This window comes from Acomys minous (genome assembly GCF_964271855.1).
Source record: "Acomys minous genome assembly, chromosome: 3".
Lineage (NCBI taxonomy): Eukaryota > Metazoa > Chordata > Mammalia > Rodentia > Muridae > Acomys > Acomys minous.
In genome coordinates this window covers 80,143,873-80,168,332 of record NC_140485.1, presented here as the reverse complement: position 1 = coordinate 80,168,332, position 24,460 = coordinate 80,143,873, and the positions used below count along the sequence as shown (strand labels likewise).

General features: G+C 43.7%; 1 protein-coding gene across 1 annotated transcript in view; it reads left to right on the top strand.

Moving 5' to 3' along the window:
• The first annotated feature begins 3,866 nt into the window (after positions 1-3,866).
• Positions 3,867-24,460, top strand: part of ASIP (agouti signaling protein) — a 146,748-nt gene continuing 126,154 nt past the window's right edge. Inside the window, exon 1 of the mRNA XM_084775811.1 lies at positions 3,867-4,032. The gene's annotated coding sequence lies outside the window, so the exon portion shown is untranslated. The remainder of the gene's footprint in view (positions 4,033-24,460) is intronic.

Sequence of the window (24,460 nt, the reverse complement as noted above, 5' to 3'; positions counted from 1 at the left end):
GCTAGATGATTCTGGATGCACCATCCAATTTCCCCGGGGAGATACAGCTGTCACTTAGGGAGATCTCACTATCTTATGTGTCATCCAGGCAAAGACATCAGAGGATATGCTTCCTGTTAGACAAATTGTGCTTGTAACCACAAGGAACGGCCAAGCATCACTGTTGTAAAGAATGCTCAGTTTGGACTTCTTGGGTGATTGAAGGGAGGGTCAAGTAAGCAGATGCAATCAGGAGACTGGAGTGATTATTAGTTTTTTAATGCTTCTTGCATAAAAAGAATCAAATGGCCAGGCGTGGTGGCACACGCCTGTAATCCCATGACTTGGGAGGCAGAGGCAGGTGGATTGCTGAGAGTTGAAGGCTAGCCTGGTTTACAAAGTGAGTCCAGGACAGCCAAGGCTACACAGAGAAACCCTGTCTCAAAAAGCCAGAAAAAAGAGATTCCCCCGCTCTCTTGGCCTTAGGGCCATCTTCTTCGAAACTCCTGCGCCATGAGAGCGAAGTGGCGGAAGAAGCGAAAGCGCAGGCTGAAGCGTAAGAGAAGAAAGATGAGGCAGAGGTCCAAGTAAACCGCCTCGGGCACGACGGAGGCTACGGGAGTAGAAGCAAAGGGTGCTGATGGCCGGGACACTGCGACAAGCTGTGGGACTGTGCGCCGCCGTCGGTGATGAGCCGCAGGGCCCCTGGGACGCCACCTGACAAGCTGCCTGCCTTCCTTAACAACAAAACAGTCCCTCCGGACCTTTGGCGCTCTGGACTGGTTCTGTCCCCTTGTGGCCAAGTGTAGCTCGTGTACAATAAATCCTCCTTTTCACTGTCTCAACAACAACAAAAACCAGAAAAAAAACAAGTAAAGATTAAGCTATGATTGGTGGGAAAGATCTTCATATTAGAAAAGATGAGAGAGGTACTTCGTGATTTTTGTGGTTGGCAAAATGCTCTTGGTTTTATTTTTGTATTCATACATGATTGCAGAGTTTTGTTTGTCTCTGTCTTGATCTGCAGTCACAGAGTGGTCTGTCCGAGCTGGGCATGGTGGCACTTACCACTCCTAGCACTTGAGAGAGAGAGGCAGGAATGTGAGAATTTCATGACCAGCCTGGACTACATAAGGCTATGTCTTTTTTTAAATGTATGGATGTATGCGCTCCTGACCAAAGCTTCCACTCCCTCCTCCCCTCCCAGCCCTTCCCCCAGCCCCCACCCCATCCACTCCTGTTTCTCTTCAGAAAAGGGGAGGCCATCCATGGACATAAACCAGCCTTGGCATATCAAGCTGCAGGAAGACTAGGTGCATCTTGTTCTATTGAGGCTACAAGGCTAGACAAGGCTAGACAAGGCTGCCAGGTAAGAGGAAAGGATCCCAAAGGCAGGGCAACAGAGTCAGAGACAGCCCCTTGTAGAGGAATTTTAATCCAGCACAAACAAGGCTACTTTGGCTGGAGTACAGCCATGCCTTTAATCCCAGGAGACAGAGGCAAGCAGATCTCTGAGTTCACAGCCAGCCTGGTATAGAGCAAGTTTCAGGTAAAGAAAAACTTAGGTCCAGGCATGGTGGTACATGCCTTTTATCCCAGCACTCAGGAGACAGACCTCTGAGCTAAGACTATTTGGTTGAGTCAGTGAGTTGAGAGGCAGTGCAATCGAGTTTTTTTTAAGCTGAGAATTTGTGGTTCTGTTTATCTGGGGCTGAAGAAACATCAGCCTGTGATTAACAAGAGACCAGAAACACACTGATGTAAGACCTTTGATTTACCGAGACAATTGATGCTGGTCAACTGGTGCTGAGGAATTAGCAGTGATTAAGAAGAGCCCAGCACCACTGAGACGGAATCTTGTGGCAAGCGTTTCCTGAGAGGCAGCACACAGAAGCTATGTCCCAGGTGTGGCCTAGGTTGTACCTTGTGCTGGCAGCCAAACTTGGTAACTGTGCAAGAATCTTCCAAGAGGTACCAGGGTTTGAAGGCTTAAAGGGGCTCATGGAGAGCAGCTGAGCATGGCACTGTGAGAGGCCAGGAGAGGCCAGGAGAAGGAAGGTGCGGCCTCAGTGGCTGTTGAAGCTGCAGGATTGAACGGGTCATGGAGAGAAGCTGAGGCCTGGCACCACACCATGAGTAGAGCCCGGGAGAGGCCATTGGTGACAGCGATGCCCAATTGCAGCAGAACACCTCAGCATGTTGCAGATACGAGGACCCCTGGGATGACCCCCAAGAATAGAAGCAGCGGTGAAATAGAGCCACCTGGGAGTTTAGAAGACCGGCTCTGTGTGCTGCAGAGAGCCGAGCCCGAGAAGCGGCCCAAGCCCAGACCGGAAATTGGACGTTACATTATTTATACTGTTGGAGTTTGGTTTTGTTTTGTTCAGATTGTGATTGTGCCCTGGTCTTACTTGAAGTAAAGAAAAAAATTTAGCTTATTTTTTATTTTATAGGAGCTCACAGTTGAGAGACTTTGAAGTTTTAAAAGAGATTTTTGGATTTAAAAGGAGAGTTTGGCCGGGCGTGGTGGCAAACGCCTTTAATCCCAGCACTCTCGAGGCAGAGGCAGGTGGATCGCTGTGAGTTCGAGGCCAGCCTGGACTACAAAGTGAGTCCAGGACAGTCAAGACTACACATAGAAACCCTGTCTTGAAAAAAAAAAAAAAAAGGAGACCGGATTTTTACAGGAACTGAACTTTTAAAGTGTTTGAATTGGTGAAGATTGTGGGACTTCTAAGTTCATAATACGTTTTATTTTATTTATTTATTTATTTTTGTTTGTTTTGTTTTTTTGTTTGTTTGGTTTTTTCGTAATACGTTTTGTAATTGTGATATTTATTAATCCCAGATCTTGGAGATGAACCCCCTCCAAAAAGGGAAAAGGTTATGCTTTAAAAAGTTTTGTGTGTCAAGTTGACAAGGGGTCTGTTGTGCTGTGCAATTTTATGTCATCAACTTGACCCAGGCTAGAGCCATCTGAGAGGAGGGAACTCCCTTAAGATTAGGCTGTAGGCAAGCCTGCAGAGCATTTTCTGCATTAGTAGTTGATGTGGGAGGGCCCTGCCCCTTGTTGGTGGGGTAGTCCCTGGGCTGGTGGTCCTGGCTTCTATAAGAAGCAGGCTGAGCAGGCCACGTGGAACAAGCCAGTAAGCAACACTTCGTCCACGGCCTCTGCATCAGCTCCTGCTTCCAGGTTCCTGTCCTGACTTCCTTCAGTGATGGACTAATATATGGAAGTATCAGTCAGTTGCTTTAGTAGTGGTTTTTTTTGGGGGAGGGGTAGGGGTTTTGGTTTTTTGAGACAGGGTTTCTCTGTGTAGCCTTGGCTGTCCTGGACCCACTTTGTAGACCAGACTGGCTTTGAACTCACAGTGATCCACCTGCCTCTGCCTCCTGAGTGCTGAGATTAAAGGCGTGTGCCACCAACCTCCTGGCTAGTCGTGGTTTTTCGTCACAGAGACCCACACAGAAACCCTAAGTAAGACAGTTGTCTTCATAAGGGCTTTTTGTTCCTCTACTCTGTTTGAGAGATAAACCCAACAAATAGTCACTTCTGTGAGAAAGATTTTCTTTTCAGCATGGCACCAAGTGCAACTACCCTAAACTGTCCACTTGAGGGAGATCTTCCTTCGGAGATTTCACATTTCCAAGGTAGTAGTTTGCTTTCTTAAAATAAATAAATAAATAAATAAATAAATAAATAAAGCCAGGACCCCTGCTGAAGCAGCCAAAGTCACAAAGCAATGATAGCTACACTTTTCCAGCTTCCCCAACCCCCGCAAAACACAGAGCCCACTTAGCATCAACACCAATAATCTCTTGTACTTTTATAGTTTTTTTTTTCATTTAGCAATCTATAAAACACACAAGACATTTACTCATTTTCATTTCATACCTGTGAGGGAAATCACTGCAGTTTTTTTCTTTTCTAAAGAGAGAAGCCAAATTATGGATTCTACAAAACGTAGTAAGAAGTCTGGAAGTGTCTGCTGGACCCTTTTACTCAGGAGCCCTCTCTGCCTAGTGTCACCCCAGATCCTCAGATGCTGAATGGTAAGTTCCTGGTGACGGTTAACCAACTCTACACTAATGTGTATGTTTTCAATGGCGTTGGATCAGTCCTCAGTCTCTTCGGTTGGCCAGTGTTGTACAGCTGTTTTCTCCTACTTGAAACATCCCCTCCTACAGGAGTCTAGGGGGCTTATAGGAAAAATACAAGTCTCCGAAAGCTCTGTAAAGTACAAACCACCCCCCCCCCAAAGCTAGAAAAGCAAGCAACAATCTCAGGGGCGAGGGGGGCTTACTTTGGCTCCGAGCTCTTCAAGGAGCACCAAGGCTTCAGCTTTTGTGAGTGGTCGCCCATGTTGGGGTGGGTTGTCAACTACGCTCCCCTAAGTAACTTCAGTAAACTCATTGTTTCAGCAGACAGGATGCTGGGGTCAGTTCTTCCTTCTGTTGCTGGAGTCCATTTGGGTTGAATAGACCCTGTTCTTGTCTCCCCAGGAAAAGCTACACAACACACTCACAAAATAGCATGCTTTCAGAGACTGCCTTCACGTGGTGAGAGTATTTGAATTAGAACCAAGATCTTGGGTTGGCACCATGGCTTAGGGAGGAAAGAAGCCTGCTGGGTGTGTGGTTTGAATAAGAATGCCACCCGCCCGTAGGGTCGTATATTTGAATGGTCGCCAGGGAGTAGAAGAAGGGTTTGACATGTGGCCTTGTTGGAGGAAATATGTCATTGGGGGTGGGCTTAAGGTTTCGAAAGGTCATGCCAGGTTCTCTCTCTCTCTCTCTCCTCTCTCTCTCTCTCTCTTTGTCTGTCTCTCTCTGTCTCTGTCTGTCTGTCTGTCTCTCTCTCTGTTTTTGTCTGTCTGTCTGTCTGTCTGTCTGTCTGTCTCTGTCTGTCTCTGTCTGTCTGTCTGTCTGTCTGTCTCTCTCTCTTTGTCTGTCTGTCTGTCTGTCTGTCTGTCTCTCTCTCTCTCTCTCTCTCTCTCTCTCTCTGTCTCTCTCTGTCTCTGTCTGTCTGTCTGTCTGTCTGTCTCTGTCTGTCTGTCTGTCTGTCTGTCTCTCTCTCTCTCTCTCTCTCTCTCTCTCTCTCTCTCCCTCCCCCCTTCCCTCTCTCTCCTTATGGCTCAGTCTGCAGCTCTCAGTACCTGCCTGCATGCTGCCATGCTCCCCACCATAATGATATTGGACTAAACCTTTGAAACTGTAAGCAAACCTCCAGTTAAATGCTCATAAACATTTAAGGTCGTGGTGTCTCTTCGCAACAATAGAATAGCGACTAAAACGCTGGGCAAACTGATCACCCGAGTTCAGTCCTGGAACTAACTCCTAAGAGTTGTCCTCTGAGAACAAGTGCACTAAGGCACATGTGTGTGCCCCCACTAACAACAACGATGACGATAACAACGACAACAATAAATTAAATTTTAAAAATAAGGTCGCATGGATCTTAGTCTAACTTTTTTGCTTAGTATACAAGGCCACACATCTTGTTTATCTTTAACTTAAGGAAAACCTAAGGTAATGATTCTACCCTATGTAGAAACCTAGGCTTATTTCACCATTTTATCTGCTAGTATTTCATTGTATGGAGCCTTTAAAAGTTAATGTTGGTAGGGAAAAGAGGAAAATCACTGAAATATTAATGGAAAACATTTTGTAACTCCAAGATTAAATTTATCTTTGGGTTGATCTAAACAGGATCCTTCCAAAAAAAGTCATGGATGGGGTTATTGCTGCAGGATATTTGATCCCATGGTGAACTCCGAGATTGTGAACTGTAAAATCCTGTCTTTTGTTTAGCATGGTTGAGCCCTAACACACACCTTTAATCCAAGAACTTTCAGTTTATTGTAAGCAGGTGATTATGGTGTGGTTCAGCCAGCCCTGGCATATACGATTAATCCAATAGCTTTCTGTACACAAGATTTAATAAAGTTAACCCTAGGTCAAGAGGTGGAGCAAGAAACCAGCTGACAGGGATTAAACAGTAGGAGGGACTTTGAGTTGAGAGATATTTAAGACAGCTGGATAAGAAAAGAGGCTTTTGAACTTTGAACTAGCAAACTTTTGGGGTTGGGTGTTTTGGCCTTTTTTTCCTGGGCTGTCAGCTGAGCTAGTGAGCCTTTTGGGCTTTTTCCATCATCAGGATGTGAGCAGTCTTCACCTTGAGTTATTTTAAAACTTTTTTTTTTTTTTTTACATCTATTCACTTATTGGGTATGTGGTGTGTGAGTGCATGCCATGCCGAGTGTGTATAGGTCAAAGGAAACGTTTATTTCTGAGGAGGGGTTAAAAACGACTCTATCACAACCCTTACATGTAGTATAGCTATCTTTGGGATCTGTGGATAGGAGCTGTGTATTACTCATTTCCCTTGGTTTTCCCAAATCCTAGCACATATCTGTAAACGAAAAAAACTCTAGTGAGGTGACAGATATAAGGACTCATAGCTAAACTGGCAGCAGTCTTAGGTTCCTGAACATAACCTAGTTTCTAAGACAACTGCAAAGAAACTTGCAGCTGCGTTCTGTTTGGAATAATTGAGTGTAAATGTAGCCAAGAAAGAAATCTGCTTTACATTCTCCCCTCATGACTCACTGTAAAAGGGGTGGTGACGTTCTTCTTAACAGATCAGCGGGGCCTGGAAGGAGTGAGTGGCTCGGGACACCTTTCACCCACTCTGCACTGTGTATGAATAGATTGTCACGATTCAAAGCCCATATATTTCCCTTGCTCTTGAGAGGCAACTCCTGTACTCCACGCACTGCTCAGTATGGGTTAGGAATTCAATAAAGGGAACTGAAAGAATGTATGAACTAATAAATCAAATAAAGAATTTCACTGTCTCCTATCTTAGATATCTTAAGCCCACCTCTCAAAATGATTTTAGGCAGTAGTTCCTTTTTACAGATTTTTTTTTCAGTCAATCCATCCTACCACAATTTTTCCCTTTTCTGTTATAATTTAATACTTATCAATATTATTGGATAGACATTTCAATGCTTTTTTCTTTCTTTTTTTTGTTTTTTTTGTTTTTGTTTTCGTTTTTCGAGACAGGGTTTCTCTGTAGCCTTGCCTGTCCTGGACTTGCTTTGTAGACCAGGCTGGCCTCGAACTCACAGCAATCTACCTGCCTTTGCCTCCTGACTGCTGGCATTAAATCGTGCACCACCACAGCCCGGCTTTTCTTTCTTTCTTTCTTTCTTTCTTTCTTTCTTTCTTTCTTCCTTTCTCTCTTTCTCTCTTTCTTAGAGAGAGAGTCTCCCTGTGTAGCTCTAGCTGGCCTAGAGCCCACTAAGTAAGTATGCCTGGCCTTGAACTCATAGGTGACCCCTATTCCTGCCTTTCAAGTGCTGGAATTGTAGGCATGTACCACCACACCTAACCAATGCATTAGTGCTTTAGACTACATTCATCCCTTCCTTCCAACAATATTATAAAATGCCTTTTTCTTCTTCTTTAGTTTTTTTAGGTAGTTTCTTGTAGCTGAAGCTACCTCCAAATCTAATATATAGCCAAGAATGATCCTCCTGTTTGGTTTTCCTCTCAAGTGCTAAAATTATAGGCATTTACCATCCAGCTAGCTCTAAGATTAGAGTTTAGTGAGCAAGTGTTAAAACTATGCCCCTTGAAGTGTTGCTTGTTTGTTTATTTGTTTTGAGACAAGGTTTCTCTGTGTGGCCCTGGCTGTCCTGGAACTCTGCAGTTTCCATGCTGGTCTCGAACTCAGAGACCTACCTGCCTCTGTCTCCCCAAGTGCTGGGATTAAAGGCGTGAGCCACCACTGCCTGCCCTGACATGTCTTAAATTCGGCAGGACTGTAATGCTGTAAATGGTGGGTGGCCGTATCCAGGGCTACTTAATGTAGTTAGTAGAAGGTTTTTAGAAAGTCACAATAAGATTCCATTAGAATGGTTACTAAGAAAATGAAGCCAAAAGGACTTTCGCACCAAAAAAAAAAAATTCCAAGTGCTAGCAAGGCTGTAGAGGAAATGGAACCCTTTCGCGCTGTTGGTAAGAAGGCAAAATGCTGTATGCACAATGAACACAGTGAGGCCAGGCCTCAAAAGAAGTTTAAGCAGGATCCACATGATTAAGCAGAGTCACAAAGAAACATCTGCACACCCAGGTTCATGGTGACATTATTTACAATAGCCGAGGTGCCGACGCTATCTAGCTGTCCATTGCCAGACAAACGGACAAGCAAAGATGTGGCATGAGCAACGGAATACCACTGAGTACTTGAAAGGGCGGGAACTTGGCTGTATGTGACCACGTGGATAAACCTGGGGTTAGAATACAAGGATTGCCGCCCAAACCTCTTGAGCACCAATCTCAGAATGCCGCACCCCAAGACTGGCCATGGCCAGAAACACAGTGGACTCGGATCTGAACTGTGACCCTCGTCTGTTTCAAAGGCAGTTTTTTTTTTATAAGAAAAGCCATAACCATGTAACCAGGTAGGAAGCAAGGAGGAGGGCAGCATTACATTATTTTGACCAGTTAAACACAAGAAGCGATTTTGTTCTGAGCACAATGTATCCAGGTGGCTAGACAGAGCATTTAAAGCTCACTGGCTGTGGTTTAGGGTAGGGGAGCTCTTCGGGGATTTCTAGCTCTCTGGGACATAGCAGGATGTTACAGTCTTTTGTTTGTTTGTTTTTATCTTTTGAGACAGGGTTTACCTGTGTAGCCTTGGCTGTCCTAAACTCACTTTGTAGACCAGGCTGGCCTCGAACTCACAGCGATCCACCTGCCTCTGCCTCCCAAATGCTGGGATTAAAGGCGTGCGCCACCATGCCTGGCTGGATGTGGCAGTCTTAATTCTAATAGAATATGCATTTATCTTTAACCCAAGCAGAAAATGCATTCGTCATCTATTGTTTTTATTCTAAGCAGCAAGCATTGAGCCTTCCTGGTTTCAGGCATGTAGGGCCTGAGAGCGTGAACTTATATAAAAATGGAGCCTTGGGAATAAAATGGCTTCTGATATGCTAAGAGGGAAAGCTGGTGTTAACAGAGGAGCCACAGGAGCAGGATAGGATGTAACACCTGAGGATGGTCTGCTAGATGAAACAAGCCAGTTATAAAAAGACAAATACTGGGGGCTGGAGAGATGGCTCAGCACTTAAAAGCATAGACTGCCCTTGCAGAGGACCTGAGTTTAGTTCCCAACCCTCATGCCGGATGGCACAGAACTATTTATAACTCTAGCTCCCTGGCATCTGGTGCCCTCTTTTGAACACATGGGGACACACACACACACACACATGACACACACACACACTAAATCAGCTGGGCATGGCGGTGCACACCTTTAATCCCAGCACTTGGGAGGCAGAGGCAGATGGATCTCTGTGAGTTCAAGCCCAGCCTGGTCTACAAAGCGATTTCCAGGACAGCCAGAGCTATTACACAGAGAGACCCTGTCTCGAAAAACAAAATAAAACAAAAAAGCATCTAATGCAATACATCTTTTGAAAATATTTTTTTTGAGGTTATAGTAAAATCACATCATTTCTGCCTTCTGTTTCCTCTGTCCACACTTGCCATCGTGTCCTCCCTACACCCCCAACTCTGCTCTCTCTTAAATTCATTTTCTCTTTTTCTTTTTCTTTATTTGTTCCATAATTGTGTGTGTGTGTGTGTGTGTGTGTGTGTGTGTGTGTGTGTGTGTTTCCTAAATACATAAATATGACCTGCTGCTCATTCTGTTTAATGTTACTAGTACACATGTTTTCAGGGCTGGCCGCTTGGTATTGGATAGCCAACTGGTGTGCTCTTCCCTGGGGAAGACGATGTTTCCTGCCTTCAGCATTTCTTAGTTGCCTGTAGTTCTTTGTCTAGGCTTGAGGCCTCCTGGAATTTCCCCCACGCACGTTGGCACGTCTGCGGGTGCGCTCCTTGTTGAGGCCATGTTTAGGCAGTCATACTGGTAAGACTTCATGGGTGTAGCTTCTGACCCCTCTAGGAGACACAATAGCACAGCAAGCGCCCCGTTCCCCTGGTCCTTAACCCTCTCTGTCCCCTTATTGGTAATGGTTTGGGGGCCTCAGGTGCAGGAGTTGTGTGGCAGATGTGTTGGTGGGGACCGGGCTCCACAGGCCCGCATTTTGATCAGTTGTGCTTTTCTCTAATGGCTTTTTCTGTTGCAAAGAGATGCTACCTTGATAAGGGGTGAGGATGCACTTGCCTGTGAGTGTAGGGACAACTACCTAGGGTGTAATTAGGGATTGTTCAGGTGTAGTAAAGTGATGGTTGTAGATTCTTCAAGATCTACAGCTTGACTAGGGCCTGGGTAGTTGGCTGGGTTTCTAGTACAAGACACGATTTCTCTCTTGTTGATGGATCTTACGTCCAATCAAAGAGCTGTAGATTACTGCCAAGGCAGGAATGCCAGTTTCACACTCGTAGACACAGGTCCCAGAGGCCTCCAAGCTGGATGTGACCCGATAGCCTCCCCCTGAGGACCAGCTTTCATCATACCAAAAGACACCTTGCAAGCTTCTGGAGGAGAGAAGCAGCCAGCAGTCCTACCCAGCTGTGACACCTATGAAGCACAACAAAAGCCAGCATGGGGTGACAATGGCAATCTTTTAAAAGGATAGGTATCTTCTTAAACCTTTCTACGTGCTACCCAGAGCAGTAAGTTTCACATTGGTTACCAGGGGCTGATAGGCTCAGAATGGTGTTGGATAAGATGCACAGAATTATAGTTTATAGGAGTAAAAGAGTTCTGGAATTTGGAGGTAAAAATGCAAACGAACTTGGCTGTGCAGTTAAAAATGGACAAGATAATACGGTATGTGTATTGCACCACATAAAAATTTAATTTATTTTTATTTTATCATCACGTGTGTTTGTATGTGCATGTGCTTAAATTCAAGCATAGGTTTGTCAGAGAAGGCATGTGTCAGAGGATGTATTTCAGGAGCTGGCTGTCTCCTTCCATCTTTAGTGTGGGTTCTGGGTATTTAACTTAGGTTGTTAGGCTTGTAGGGCAAGCACCTTTACAAGCTGAGCCATCTTTTTAAAAATATATATATTTTATTAATTTATTCATATTATGTTTCAGTTGTTATCCCATCCCTTGTATCCTCCCATTCCTCCCTCCCTCCCATTTTCCCCTTACTCCCCTCCCCTATGACTGTGACTGAGGGGAACCTCCTCCCCCTGTATATGCTCATAGGGTATCAGGTCTCTTCTTGTGAGCCATCTTTTTACCCTTATTGTAGGCTCAATTTCCTTAACAATTATACTTTATTTTGAACTTATTAAATGAGCGTACCTCCCTTATAACCCAACTAGCCTAAATAAGAGAGAAAGGAGATTAAGGGAAACAGGAATGAAACCTGGGTGTCAGTTCCTAGGAACGATTCTCCTGGCGTAGTCAGCAGGATCTCAGCTGACCAGCAATCCCACCAAAGTTGCTGCTGGAACCTGGAGCAACTGGAACCTGGAGCCTCAGCCGGAGCCCAAAGCCTTGACGTCTTCCCTGGAGCGGTTCTCTCTAGGAGCATCTTGAAGTGGAGTAATGAACAGCCGAAAAAAGCCCAGCCTCCTGTTTGGATCTATCTATCTATCTATCTATCTATCTATCTATCTATCTATCTATGTATCTATCTATCTATCTATCTATCTATCTATTTATCATCTACCTATATCTATCTATCTATCTATCTATCTATCTATGTATCTATCTATGTATCTATCTATCTATCATCTTTCTATTTATTATCTATCTATCTATCTATCTATGTATCTATCTATCATCTTTCTATTTATTTATTATCTATCTATCTATCTATCTACCTATCTATCTATCCATCCTCTTAGTCTGTTCAAGGATGTTTTTCAGCTGGCAACAACCAAGCTCCCTCACGAAGTGGTTCGACTTCTAAGTGGATAAACATCCTACTCTCTTCCCCATTCCACACTTGGGATCAAAACAAAAATATGTTTATCTCCTCTGCACCTTATCACACTTTGAAGGACACAGAACAAGATCCTGGAGAGGTGGCTCAGCAGCTAAGAACATTTGCTTTTTCCTGAAGAGAACCAGAGTTTAGTTCCAGGCACCTACATTAAGTGGCCCTGTAACTCCAGCTCTCAAGGATCTGATGCCCTCTTCTGGCCTCTATGGGTGTGTGCTCTCAAGTGCGCACACACACACACACACACACACACACACACACACACACACACACACACAGAGAGAGAGAGAGAGAGAGAGAGAGAGAGAGAGAGATGAAATAAATAAATAAAATGTTTTTAAAAGGACACATAACAGGATGTCGAAGGACCCAGACTGCAGTTCTTGGTCACCTCTTCTTTACTCAGTGTGTGCACTGACTAGTTTTATGCCAGCTTGCCACAGAAACTAGAGTTACCAGAAAGGAGAAAACCCCAATTGAGAAAGTGCCTCCATAGGCCCTGCCTATAGGGCACATTCTTAATTGGTGATTGATGTGGGAGGGCCCAGCCCATTGTGGGTGGGGTCATCTCTGGGCTGGTAGTCCTGGGTTCTACAAGAAAGCAGGAGAGCAGGCCACAGGTAGCAAGCCAGTGATCAGCACCCCCTATGGCCTCTGTGTCAGCTCCTGCCTCCTGCTTCTTGGTCTGTTTGAGTTCCTGTCCTGCCTTCCTTTGATGATGAACAGTGATATGAAGCGTAAGCTAGACAAATCCTTTTCTCCCCAACTTGCTTTTTGGTCATGGTGTTTGATGCAGGCAATAGAAACCCTAAGTAAGACAGTGTGCCTATTGCTTCATTTGAAATCAGGATAATATGCCTGACAGTTCTGGTTTTTATAAGGACCATATTAAAAAAAAAAACCAAACAAAACAACTCTCATGACAATGTCTTGATTACTAGCTTTTACAGCATTCCAGCAGCCCTAGTCTTAAAAACCATTACAAGTTTCGCGTCTGATTTCGTAATGAGATGTTCCTGGAGTTGCCTCAGCTGAAGCCTGTGCCACTTCAAAGGATCTGTATGCCAAGCCCCTCTCAATATGGGTTATACACCTTATAATTTGGCTCCAGGAAAACAGCAAATAAACAACTTTATGGAGACTTTGGAAGATCTGAGATACTAATTATCAATTAATGGAGGAAGCATAAATCCAGAATCCTCATATTAATGTTCAAAAAGCTGGTCCCAGATTAGGAGGCTGAGAGAGAGAGAGAGAGAATTTACATCTGCTGAGTAGCCATTTTCAGGGCCTGTGGTAGGCGTGCTAGTGCCTGTGCTAGTTCATTTAGAAGCCACTATGGTCTGGTCAGGTTGGTAAAACAGGGGAAATAAAGTCCAGAGAGCTGTCACTAACTCAGAATTCTACAATGAGCAAGAGAAGCTGGGATTAAGGTCCCAATGACTGAATGTGGTACCCTTCCTACTATGTACACCACCCCCAGAATATAGTTCTCTGTCCTTAATTGTGTAGGGCTCACGGTAAATGCTCTGTATTTGCTGACATTTGCCTCAATTATCTTACTCCGTAGAACAAGAAAGTTAGCTAGACCAAGGGACCATCCCCACTTTATAGTGAGGGCACAGGCAGTGAGCAATCAGAGCATGGGTGCAGGCTCGGCAATTTTCGCGCTTTCCTTTTCCACATTAGCCTCACAGGGAGCAGAATTTCATGTCTGTTTCTTATTTTGTCTATTAAAAAAAATTTCATGAAGTCTGAGCATCCTGACAGTCTTGCACTCTGACTGTGTGTGGGCAGATCAGTGAACAGACTCCTTTCTGGGTAACTCCCAAATCATTAAAAGAACTGTGGGTGGATATATTTTTTATAAAAAAAAGTTAGTTTTTAATTCTTACATTATATTCATTGTTGCAGAAAATAAAAATTGTTAACAAATCTTATTAAATAGTCTATAATTATTACTGTGGTGCTGTCGAACTCAAAAAAGACGCAGACACCTGGTAGATTTTAGATAAGCCTTGTTTTACGTGGCGCTGGGCAGATGTTTCTACCTAGGCTATCTCGTTATCTCCCGGCCCCCATCCCGTGCAGTCTGCTTTACTCACTCCTATCTGGGCTACTTCCATCCACAATCCCAAAACACTTGCTCATGCTCTTCCGCTGGGCCGCTTCCCTCCCTGAGGAACTTCCTCCTTCCCCAGCCCGTGGCAACTCAGCTCACTCTTGCTCATCTGGTACCTGTCTCTTTCTCTCTCCAGAGGCTGCAAATCTTCGCTCCGCCCCTCACTTCTGCCCGGCCCAGGCGTAGGCCTTTTATTCAGCCAATCAGGAATAATTTCTTAGGCAAGGTTACATATGTCATTTTGGGGTTCTTGAGTGTCTGCTCATAAAAGACAAGAAGCAAACCTTGGGGAGCAAAATAGTTAACATTAGAATACATAGCACCAGACCAACCCCCAACAGTTCCCCTTTTCTGTCTAAATAAAAACGACATTCTAAAATACAACAATAGAAAGTAAGAACAATTATGGAACAATTACAAAAACCAATAGGTAAGACTTACAGGCTGTGCGTGGTGATGCATGCCTTGGCAGGCGGATCTCTGTGAATTCGAGGCCATCCTGGTCTACAAAGAGAGTTCCAGGACAGCCACGACTACACAGAGAAACCTTGACTCAAAAACAAAACAAAACAAAACACCAAAAAAACCCCCCAAAACCCCAAAAACTTATATACACAATGTCTAGTCTAAAGGTATTTGTCAACTTTGAAGAAAATATTATTATTCTATCTTTGTGAGTCTAAAATTTTGTACCTAAATTTTTTAATGTGTTTATTTACTATGTATACAGTATTCTGACTGCATGTGTGCCTGCACAACAGAAGAGGGCATCAGATCTCATTATAGATGGTTGTGAGCCACCATGTGGTTGCTGGCAATTGAACTCAGGACCTCTGGAAAAGCAGTCAGTGACCTCTGAGCCTGATGAGACTGGATGGGCTGGTGTGGGTTAGTGAGGGGGAGTCCCTTTTCTGAGGGGTAGGGGACAGAGGGAGAAGATGGAGGAAGGGAGGGGCAAGAGGATAGGAGGGCAGGGGCTACGATTGGGATGTAAAGTGAGTAACAAAATAAATGTATTTAAAATAAATATGAAAGAAAAGGAGACTGCTTAAAGCTTATTTGTAAAAATAGCACAAGGCATCAGCCATCTTGCAGGCACCCAGAGGGTTGGGGCGAGGGAGCTGGGTCATCCAAACCCATTTGCCTTCAGATTGGCAGGCAGAGAGAGGCCTTTAGTGTTACTGCTTTTTAGGAGCCTGGACATCTTTGGGAGCTGGAATAGAAACAGAAGCGATAGCAAAGGCCCAGGGGCCTGAGATGGAGTTGCACTATTAGTCTCGTTCTCTAGGCCTTGGTCTTCGGTTGGCAGAGCTTTTATTGCCAGGTCTTGGCTTTATGGGAGTAAACATGAATTCCAGGCTTGGGGTGGACAATGAAAGCAACTCTGTGGAGCCCCCAGCCATGCCATTTGTGGTCTTGGGCTTAACCTCAGGCTTTGCAAGGCCCTTAGCATGGGTAGCCATGGCCTTCACTTTGCGTACCTGAGCCCTTTTCAGGCTCCCTTTACTGTTCTTGGAGAAATGAATTTTCTGAGGATCTTGGGGTTGAACCCCTTAAGGAATTAATCTCTTTCTGATCGGGGTTTCTTGATGCCATTTCTGTACCACTTGCAGGACTGGGTGTGTGTGGTGTGGTTCCTGGCTTTGATCTTGTGTACATAGGACCCACAGCTCTTATAATCCCTGGAGGGAAGGAGACGTTTAGAAACATCTTTACAAAAATTTTGAAAATAGTGTCAATGACCATAAATAGGCTTGTGACCAGGAGCATGCATGCATGTACTTCAATTACTCCTCCTGAAGCAAAGCTTTAAAGTGACCACTAAAATATGTCAGCCTTCCAAGCTGGTGTCACATGCCTTTAATCTCTAAGTTTGCAAGGCAAAGGCAGGTAGATCTCTGAGTTCCAGGCCAACCTGGTCTACATTGTGACTTCTAGGCTTCCCAGAGCTATATAGTGAGACTTTGTCTCCCTAAACAGAAGTTTAAATGATGCCTTGATCCTGCTAAAAGCCTGGCAAAATTACAGGAAACAGAAAACATTAAACAGAAGACACTAAAAATGCTAGCCCTCTTTAAATTTTATTAAAAGCAGATCAACATTCTAAGACAGTCCAATTGCTTTGAATATAAAGGATTAAAAGAATAACTTTCATTAATTAGTTAATTTTCATTAATTAATGAATTAAGTATTTTCATTAAAATCACTTTAATTACAAATAAATCTTTTTCTATAAGATGTATTTCTCTGCAAACTTTATAAATTACGGATAGCATTTATAAATGTGATCACTATATATTTATTAAAAACATAAGCTGGGGCTGGTTACATGGGCCCATAATCCCATCTCCTTGGGAGACTGAGGCATCAGGGTTTCAAGTTCAAGGCCTGCTTGTTCATACAGTGAGTTCAAGGTCAGCCTGAGCAACATGATGAAACCGGTCTCCAAAGGTTTTTTTTTTTTAGGATCACATATATATTTGTATGTCTGTATGCATATCATGTTGCAGTGCCCATGGAGGCCAGAAGAAAGTGTCGGATTCCCCTGAAGTTCCAGGTGACAATAGGCACCCAGCATGGATGCTGGAAAACCAAACTCAGGTCTTCTGAAGAAGTAGTTATTGCTCTTAACCACTGAGCCATCTTGCCATGCCGCCATCCCCTCAGAAGATTTTTGTTTTTGTTTTGCTTAAGACAGGGTTTCTCTGTGTAGCCTTGGCTGTCCTGGACTCACTTAGTAGACCAGGCTGGCCTTGAACTCACAGAGATCCACCTGCCTCTGTCTCCTGAGTCCTGGGATTAAAGGCGTGTACCACCATGCCTGGTTTCTTTAGAAAGATTATGGAGCTAGGGAGACAGCTCAATTGAAAAAATTCTTGACTGAGTTCAATGCCCAGGACCCACCTGTAAAAAAGTGCCAGGAGTGGTGATATATGTTTATAATCTCAACACTGAAGACGATGAGACAGTTTGCGGGTGGGCCAGATTAGACTGTTTAGCAGGGGCCTGGAGAGATGGCTCAGTGGTTAAGAGCATTGGTTGTCCTTCCAAAGGTCCTGAGTTCAATTCCCAGCAACCACATGGTGGCTCACAACCATCTATAATAGGACCTTATGCCCTCTTCTGGCCTGTACATGTGCAAATAAACAAACAAATAAATAAACTGTTTAGCAAACTGCAGGCCAGTAAAAAAAACATTGTATCTAAGGGGTAGGGAGAAGACAGGGGGCAGGGCTGGCTCACACTTGTAATCCCAGTACTGGAAAGGCCAACCTGGTCTACATAGAAAGTTCCAGGCCAACCAGAGCTATGTAGTAAGACCCTATCTCAAACAAAAACCAAAACCAGAGTGGATGGTACTCAAGAAATGAGGCCGGAGATTGACCTCCGGCTTTCACACACACATGTACATGTGAACCAACATGCACAAATACACCTGCACATACGTGAACATTACCTCTTATGTGGGAAGAGGGTTTGAAATCTGGCTTAATGAGATAGAATTTACATATCCTGCTGAAAGAAAGGAGGAACAACAGAAAGACATGTATTTGAAAGTCTAATATTTTCACCATCCTGCATCTGCTTGGGACTTAAACATCATTATACTGCGTGTGTATAAGAACATTTTCTGAGCCAGGCGTGGTGGCGCACACCTTTAATCCCAGCACTTGGGAGGCAGAGGCAGGCGGATCACCGTGATTTCGAGGCCAGTCTGGACTACCAAGTGAGTCCAGTACAGCCAGGGCTGTTACACAGAGAGACCCTATCTCGAAAAAGAAAGAAAGAAAGAAAGAAAGAAAGAAAGAAAGAAAGAAAGAAAGAAAGAAAGAAAGAAAGAAAAAAGAACATTTTCTGTTACAAACATAAACGTGGTATCTAATGATCCAAAGAACATAGAGATCTAAATCAAATTGTCCTTTTGTGAGCATACTGGTTTTTTACCTTGAGAACTTCACAATGTACATCCATACCAATTTAAATATTAAACTATTTAATCCCAAAGCATTACAGTGTACTATCTATGGACAGTGAATCAATGTTCAGTGACAGTTTTATTATTCCAAGAGCTAAATCATCCCATTCAACAGTGACAAAAAAAAAAAGGTATATTTTATTTCAAATGGAGCAAATCCCAGAAACAGTGCAAAAGTTCTGTACTTACAGGCCAGTCCTAAATGTATTTCTTAAATATCTATTTTATTTGCTTGATGAAAAGAAAAAAAAATAACACACACAATTGGAAACATTTCTCAGCTTTGATTCTTTTTACCTCAGCATTGATTTTTTTATTATGTAGCTTTGTATTCATTTTGTTTTCTGACTGTGCTTGGGCCTTCAATACTATGCAGTGATTTCTGGCTTCTCAGTAAGGAAGCATGCGTGATCCTGTAGGGCACGCCTGGGACAATGTATCGTAGGCCCTGCTGGCGGCTTCTGTCTTAGACAGTCTTATAAAAACTTTAGGTCCTACAGCACAAAACCATCTACGTCAATGCTGCACGCAGATGTTGGTGCTTTCCCAACATTCTCAGTACAAAGGTGAACAGTCCTAGTTTTGCTAGAGGCTGGACGATGACGGTATGTCAGATGCTGAGCCATTCCAAGTGCCTCTGAGCACTGTTCCTGAGAAAAGCAGTTTCCGAACTTTTTTTTGTTTTTTGTTTTCCAATACAGGGTCTCTCTGTGTAGCCTTGGCTGTCCTGGACTCACTTTGTAGACCAGACAGGCCTCAAACTCACAGCAATCCACCTGCCTCTGCCTCCCGAGTGTGGGGATTAAAGGCGTGCGCCACCATGCCCAGCTAATTTCTGAACTTTTAACAAAACTATTTTCTTTTTATTTTATATGCGTGTGTGTGTGTGTGTGTGTGTGTGTGTGTGCGTGTGTGCGTGTGTGTGTGTGTGTGTGTGTGTGTGTGTGTGTGTGTGTGTGTGTGATTGTGCGTTTGTGGATTTGGGTGCAGCACTTGAAGATTGCAGAAGATGGTGTCCGATCCTCCGAAGCTGGGGTTACGGACACTGTGAGTCACTTCCTCTGGCCGTAGGATCTAAGCTCCAGTCTGGTCACATTAGTATGTGCTTTCACCATTAGGTCATCTCTCCAGCCTCATAACTTAATAGTTTAGTCAGCCTTTTGATGCAAGATATGGGAAGCTCTCTCTTTTTTTTTTTTATAAGACTTAGTAACTTAGCTCTGTTTCTAATACACACAGGGTAAGTTCACCTAGATCCTGAATGTTTGTACAGAACACAACTCCCATAATTCCCAATATAAAATGAAAATTTAGTATGAACAAGTTTGACATATATATCTATCGTTTTATGTGGCCCATAGACTTAATTTAAAATTTCACGTATGTTAATACTATTTATTGATATATTATTCCCAGAGAGTATTCCTAGAAAACAAACCCATAGGAATAATTTGATAAAAGGGGTTTAATGTCCATTAGAAGTATTTTGATTAATATAAAACATGTTATGTCTTCTCATTTTCTATTAAATTTGACTACTTAAAAATAAAAATCAAGGGGGCTGGAGAGATGGCTCAGTGGTTAAGAGCACTGCCTGCTCTTCCCAAAGGACCCGGGTTCAATTCCTAGCATCCACATGGCAGCTCATGACTGTCTGTAACTCCAAGATCTGACACCCTCACACCAATGCACATAAATGAAAATTTAAATAAAATATTTTAAAAAATCAATCTCTAGGCTCTGTTTTGCAAGAAAATTCTAACCAAAGGCTATGTAGTCAATTCAGAATTTGTAGCAATGGGCTGAGTGCAATGGCTCCTGCCGTAATTCCAGCACGTGGGAGGTGGGACCTAAGTCCGTCCTCAGGTATGCAGCGAGGGGAAGGGAGGCTTGGGCTGCACAGGGCCCTGACGCAGAACAAGAACCACCGCACACTATGTAACATAACAAAACTTTCGTCGTATAGTTCTGATGACTTCTGTTTTATAGAAAGAAGCTGAGCTTTTTAGTAAAGCATCTTAGACACTCATGGTCTCTCAGTCCTTGCTTTAGGGGCTGGAGAGGTGGCTCAGCCGTTCTTGCTCAGTTATGAGGACCAGCCAGAGTTCAGACCAGCAAATGCTTCGAACTCTAGCTCTGAGGAGTCTAGAACCTTCTTCTAGGCCCCTGGTGTGCACCTGCACACACATATGGATATATATATTCCTGATGACAAACACACGTAGTACAAGTAGAATCTAAAAGTTAAGAAATAATTTCCTGTGATGGGTGTGGTGGCGCACGCCTTTAATCCCAGCACTTGGGAGGCAGAGGCAGGCGGATAGCTGTGAGTTCAAGGTCAGCCTGGTCTACAAAGTGAATCCAGGACAGCCAAGGCTACACAGAGAAACCCTGTCTCGAAAAACCAAAAAAAAAAAAAAATCCTTAGATGATCAAATAGCCCTTAATACCTTATATATATTTTGTATTTGTGTGATTTGTGTGGGGGGTGTGCACGTGTGTGCATGCGTACGTGCGTGCCTGTGTGCGTGCGTACATGCGTGCCTGTGTGTGTGTGTGTGACTAGTGTTTGACATTGAGATATCTTCCTTAATCTCCTCTCCATATTATTAATATTATTTTATAACATTACTGGGTCTTTTGCTTTTTTTTTTTTTTTTAATGTGTGGTCAGAAAATCCTTGGGATACACTTGTCTCTGCCTCCTAGGCCTGAGATTATAGGTGTGTGCTTCTGTGCTAGGGGTCCAATCTCAGATCTTGGGATGAATATGGTGGTGTGTACCTTTGATCACAGCGCTCGGGAGGCAGAGGCCTCGGGACTTTATGAGTTTGAGGCCAGTCTGGTCTACAAAGCGAGTTCCAGAGCTGGGCATGGTGCCTCATGACTGTAATCCCAGCACTCAGGGCAGCAGAGACAGGATGATCTCTGTGAGTTTGAGGCTGGCTTGGTTTACAAAGTGAATCCAGGACAGCCAAGGATACACAGAGAAACCCTGTCTTGAAAAAAAAAACAAAACAAAACCAAAAAACCAAAACTCCAAACCCATAATCCAACCCCCCTAAAAAAAAAAAAAAAAAAGAAAAGAAGAAGGAGGAAGGAGGAGGAAGAGGAGAAAGGAGGGAAAGAGGAAGAGGAGGAGAAGGAAGAAGAAGAAGAAGAAGAAGAAGAAGAAGAAGAAGAAGAAGAAGAAGAAGAAGAAAGAAATGTATTGGCTCAGAGCACACTCTCAGACCCACATTGTAAGTTTACAGAAGACTAATCAGATTCCCTCTGGGGTGGGCACAAAGACAGTACTGATTTAATATATTACACAAATTAAAAATAATAAGTGTCACCAACACTCTTCTTTCTCTGGGTTCCCAGTAGTTCACCAGAACCCAGCAGCCCAGGTGAGCCTCAAAAGACCAAAACATTTCAACCTTTCCTGTTATGCAGTAAACACCTAGATAATTCGTTGGAATGCCAAATTTGCTCAAGAGCTTCCCGCTTGACAAGGTTACACCTTAATGACCCAAATGGTTCAGCAGAGCAGAGTTCAAATGCGCTTCCAGAGGGGGGGGGATCAAAGCCACGATGCGCGGAGCAAGGAGGACTTAGCAAAGGCGGGAGGCACAAGTGGTGGCACATGTTTTTATCGTCGTAAAGTTACATTTCACAATATTTAAAATCTCATTTTTAAAAAGATCTCCTGTGTTATTTTTATGTGTGTACGAGTGTTTGTCTGCAGGCATGCATGTGTGTTGTGCACGTGCAGTATGTGGAGAGGCCAGACAGAGCGTTGGATCCCCTGGAACAGGAGTTACAGACAACTGTGAACCACTGGGTGGGTGCTGGGAACTGAACCTCGGTGCTCTGTATGATCTTAACCAATGAGCTATTTCTCTGGCCTCTAGAAGGTTAATTTTGATATGGTTTTATTAGTGTGAATTTTCTGTTATCTGAATTAAGTTATCTCTCCAGAAAGGCTTGTCATTTGCTCTTGTAAAATGTCTTCATACAATACTTTTAGTTTAATGTGTGTGCACGTGTGTGGGGAGACAGAGGCACTGACACTCTTTTTGCTCTCTTTTTTTCCCTTTGTTTTTTTCAAGACAGAGATTCTCTGTGTAGCCCTGGTTATCCTGGCACCCACTCTGTAGACCAGGCTGGCCTCAAACTCAGAGATCAGCCTGCTTCTGCCTCCTGAGTGCTGGGACTAAAGGTCACCAGTGCCCAGGCTATGGTGGCATATTCTTAAGGGAGACGTTGCTCCTTTGTGTGTGAGACAGGTGCCACATCTTCTCACGTGTATATGACGGTAGGGAAAGTCTAGTTCTTTCTCTGACCAAATGTCCATTTTTTTCCTGGTCTTCCATCAATTTCCTGCTTCCTTTTCTATCCCTGCATTGTGTTGTTTGTTTGCTTGCTTGCTTAAAAAAAAGAACATATTTTATTTATACTATGATAACTAAATTTTCAAACATCACGTTCTTTATTCTGCATAAACAACATCCTCTCCTTCCTAGCCTGTCTAATTGGTATTTCTCATCTAGTTTTAGGACCGTTTCTATTTTTCGTCCTTGGATAGAGAAAGAGAGACAGACAGAAATGACATAGACTTCTGCTCTTAAGAATTCATTGTGCACTTAAAGTAGCACTGATGATACTGTAGTAAGCGACCAGCGATGCCCTGGAGCATCGGGGTTTCCAGGAAATGTAGAACCAGATACTGCTAGCTACAGCATGACAAACATTTCTGCACTCACCGAGCACCAAGCTATTTCTTTCCTCCTCTTTCCACAGTGCCCTGGGAGACAATGTGGAGTAAAGATGTGAGGGCCTCTCCAGTCACACGAACTGTGCCAGAGTCTGAAGAGACGGAACAGTGTATCGTAGCCTCTCTCAATAACATTCTGTTTATTCTTTGAGGATTTTTTATTAACATTTGGTTTTGCTTAAATTTACCCACATCCTTTCTCTCAGAAACGAGCATCATGGGGGCTCTAATGGCTTCTCGAACATCAAATAACTCCTAAAAGTAACCATGATGGATTGTGTGTGAATGAAGCAAACAAGAGAAAAATTCCTCTTGAAAGTCATATGGATTTAATAGTTAGCAAGAAAGCTCTTCATAATTAGGAAAAAATGTTTTGGGGTGATGTTCAAGATGATAGAGAATGCGCTGTCCTGCCTTAGCACCGTAGCCTCTGGAACCCGGAGGCCGCAGCATCGAACTCTCAGCCAAGCCAAAAGTGTACTACAGCTTCTGACATAGAAGCAAGGAAGGAGTTGCATTCTTTTTCTTTATTTCATTTTAAAATTTGATATATTTTTAATTTAAATTATGTGTTTGTGTGGTTGGGGGGAGGGTACACGTGAGTGCAATTACCTGCATAGGCCGGAAGAGGGCACAGGACACGGCCCCCCAGAAGTTGTGAGCCTTCGAACAGCAGGCTGGGAACAGAACTTTCATCACAAGAGCAGTAGACACTCTTAACCACTGAGCCATCTTTCCAGACCAGATTCTCTCTCCATGTCTCTGTCTCTGTCTCTGTCTCTCCCTCCCTCCCTCCCTCTCTCTTTTCTCTTTCTCTACTCCACTTTCCACCTCCCGACCCTTTTCTTGTTTTATATGTACTGATGTTTTGCCTGCATGAGTGTGTAAGTGTATGCCTACATGCCTTGCCCTTGCAGGCCAGATGAGGGTGTCTGACCCTCAGGAATTGGAGTTACATATTATTATTCTTAAGAGAGCTTGGGAAACTGAACTCAGATCTTCTGGAGTGTGAGCCAGTGTTCTTAACTACTGAGCCATCTCTTCAGCCCCGGAAGATTTTTACTTTTCTTTTGTTTTGTATTTTTTTAAGACAGGGTCTCTCTATGTAGCCCCGGGTGTCCTGGAACTTACAGTGTAGACAATGCTGGCCTAAAACTCCTAGAGATCTGCCTGGCTCTGCCTCACAAGTGCTGGGGTTAAAGACATGCCAGGATAGTGGCAAGTTCCCCGTGTGTGTGTGTGTGTGTGTGTGTGTGTGTGTGTGTGTGTGTGTTTAATCTCGTTTCCCAAACTATTTTGTTCTGTTGTTTTGCGTTACATCAATCCCAAGCCGAGGATGACCATCAACTTCTGGTCCTCATGTGTTCACCTGTCATGTGCTAGGATTATAAGGTTGTGTCCCAGGCCTATGGGGTGCTGGGAACAAAAGCTAGGGTTTCTTAATACCTGGGAACATTTCTCAAATGAGCTACATTCCCAGCCTCATTGCCCAAGCCCAGAGTTTATTTCTATAAAAGAAATTTCATTCACACTAGCTTTTAGGAGTTTCCACTATTGTAAAGGAGGCAATGTACAAAGAAAAAAAAAAAGCAACGGAATATTCAGGGTCTAAAGGACGAAAATACAACAGAAATGCCTCCACTTCTCAAGCATTTGGGGGCTAAATTCTGAAGAGTGCTC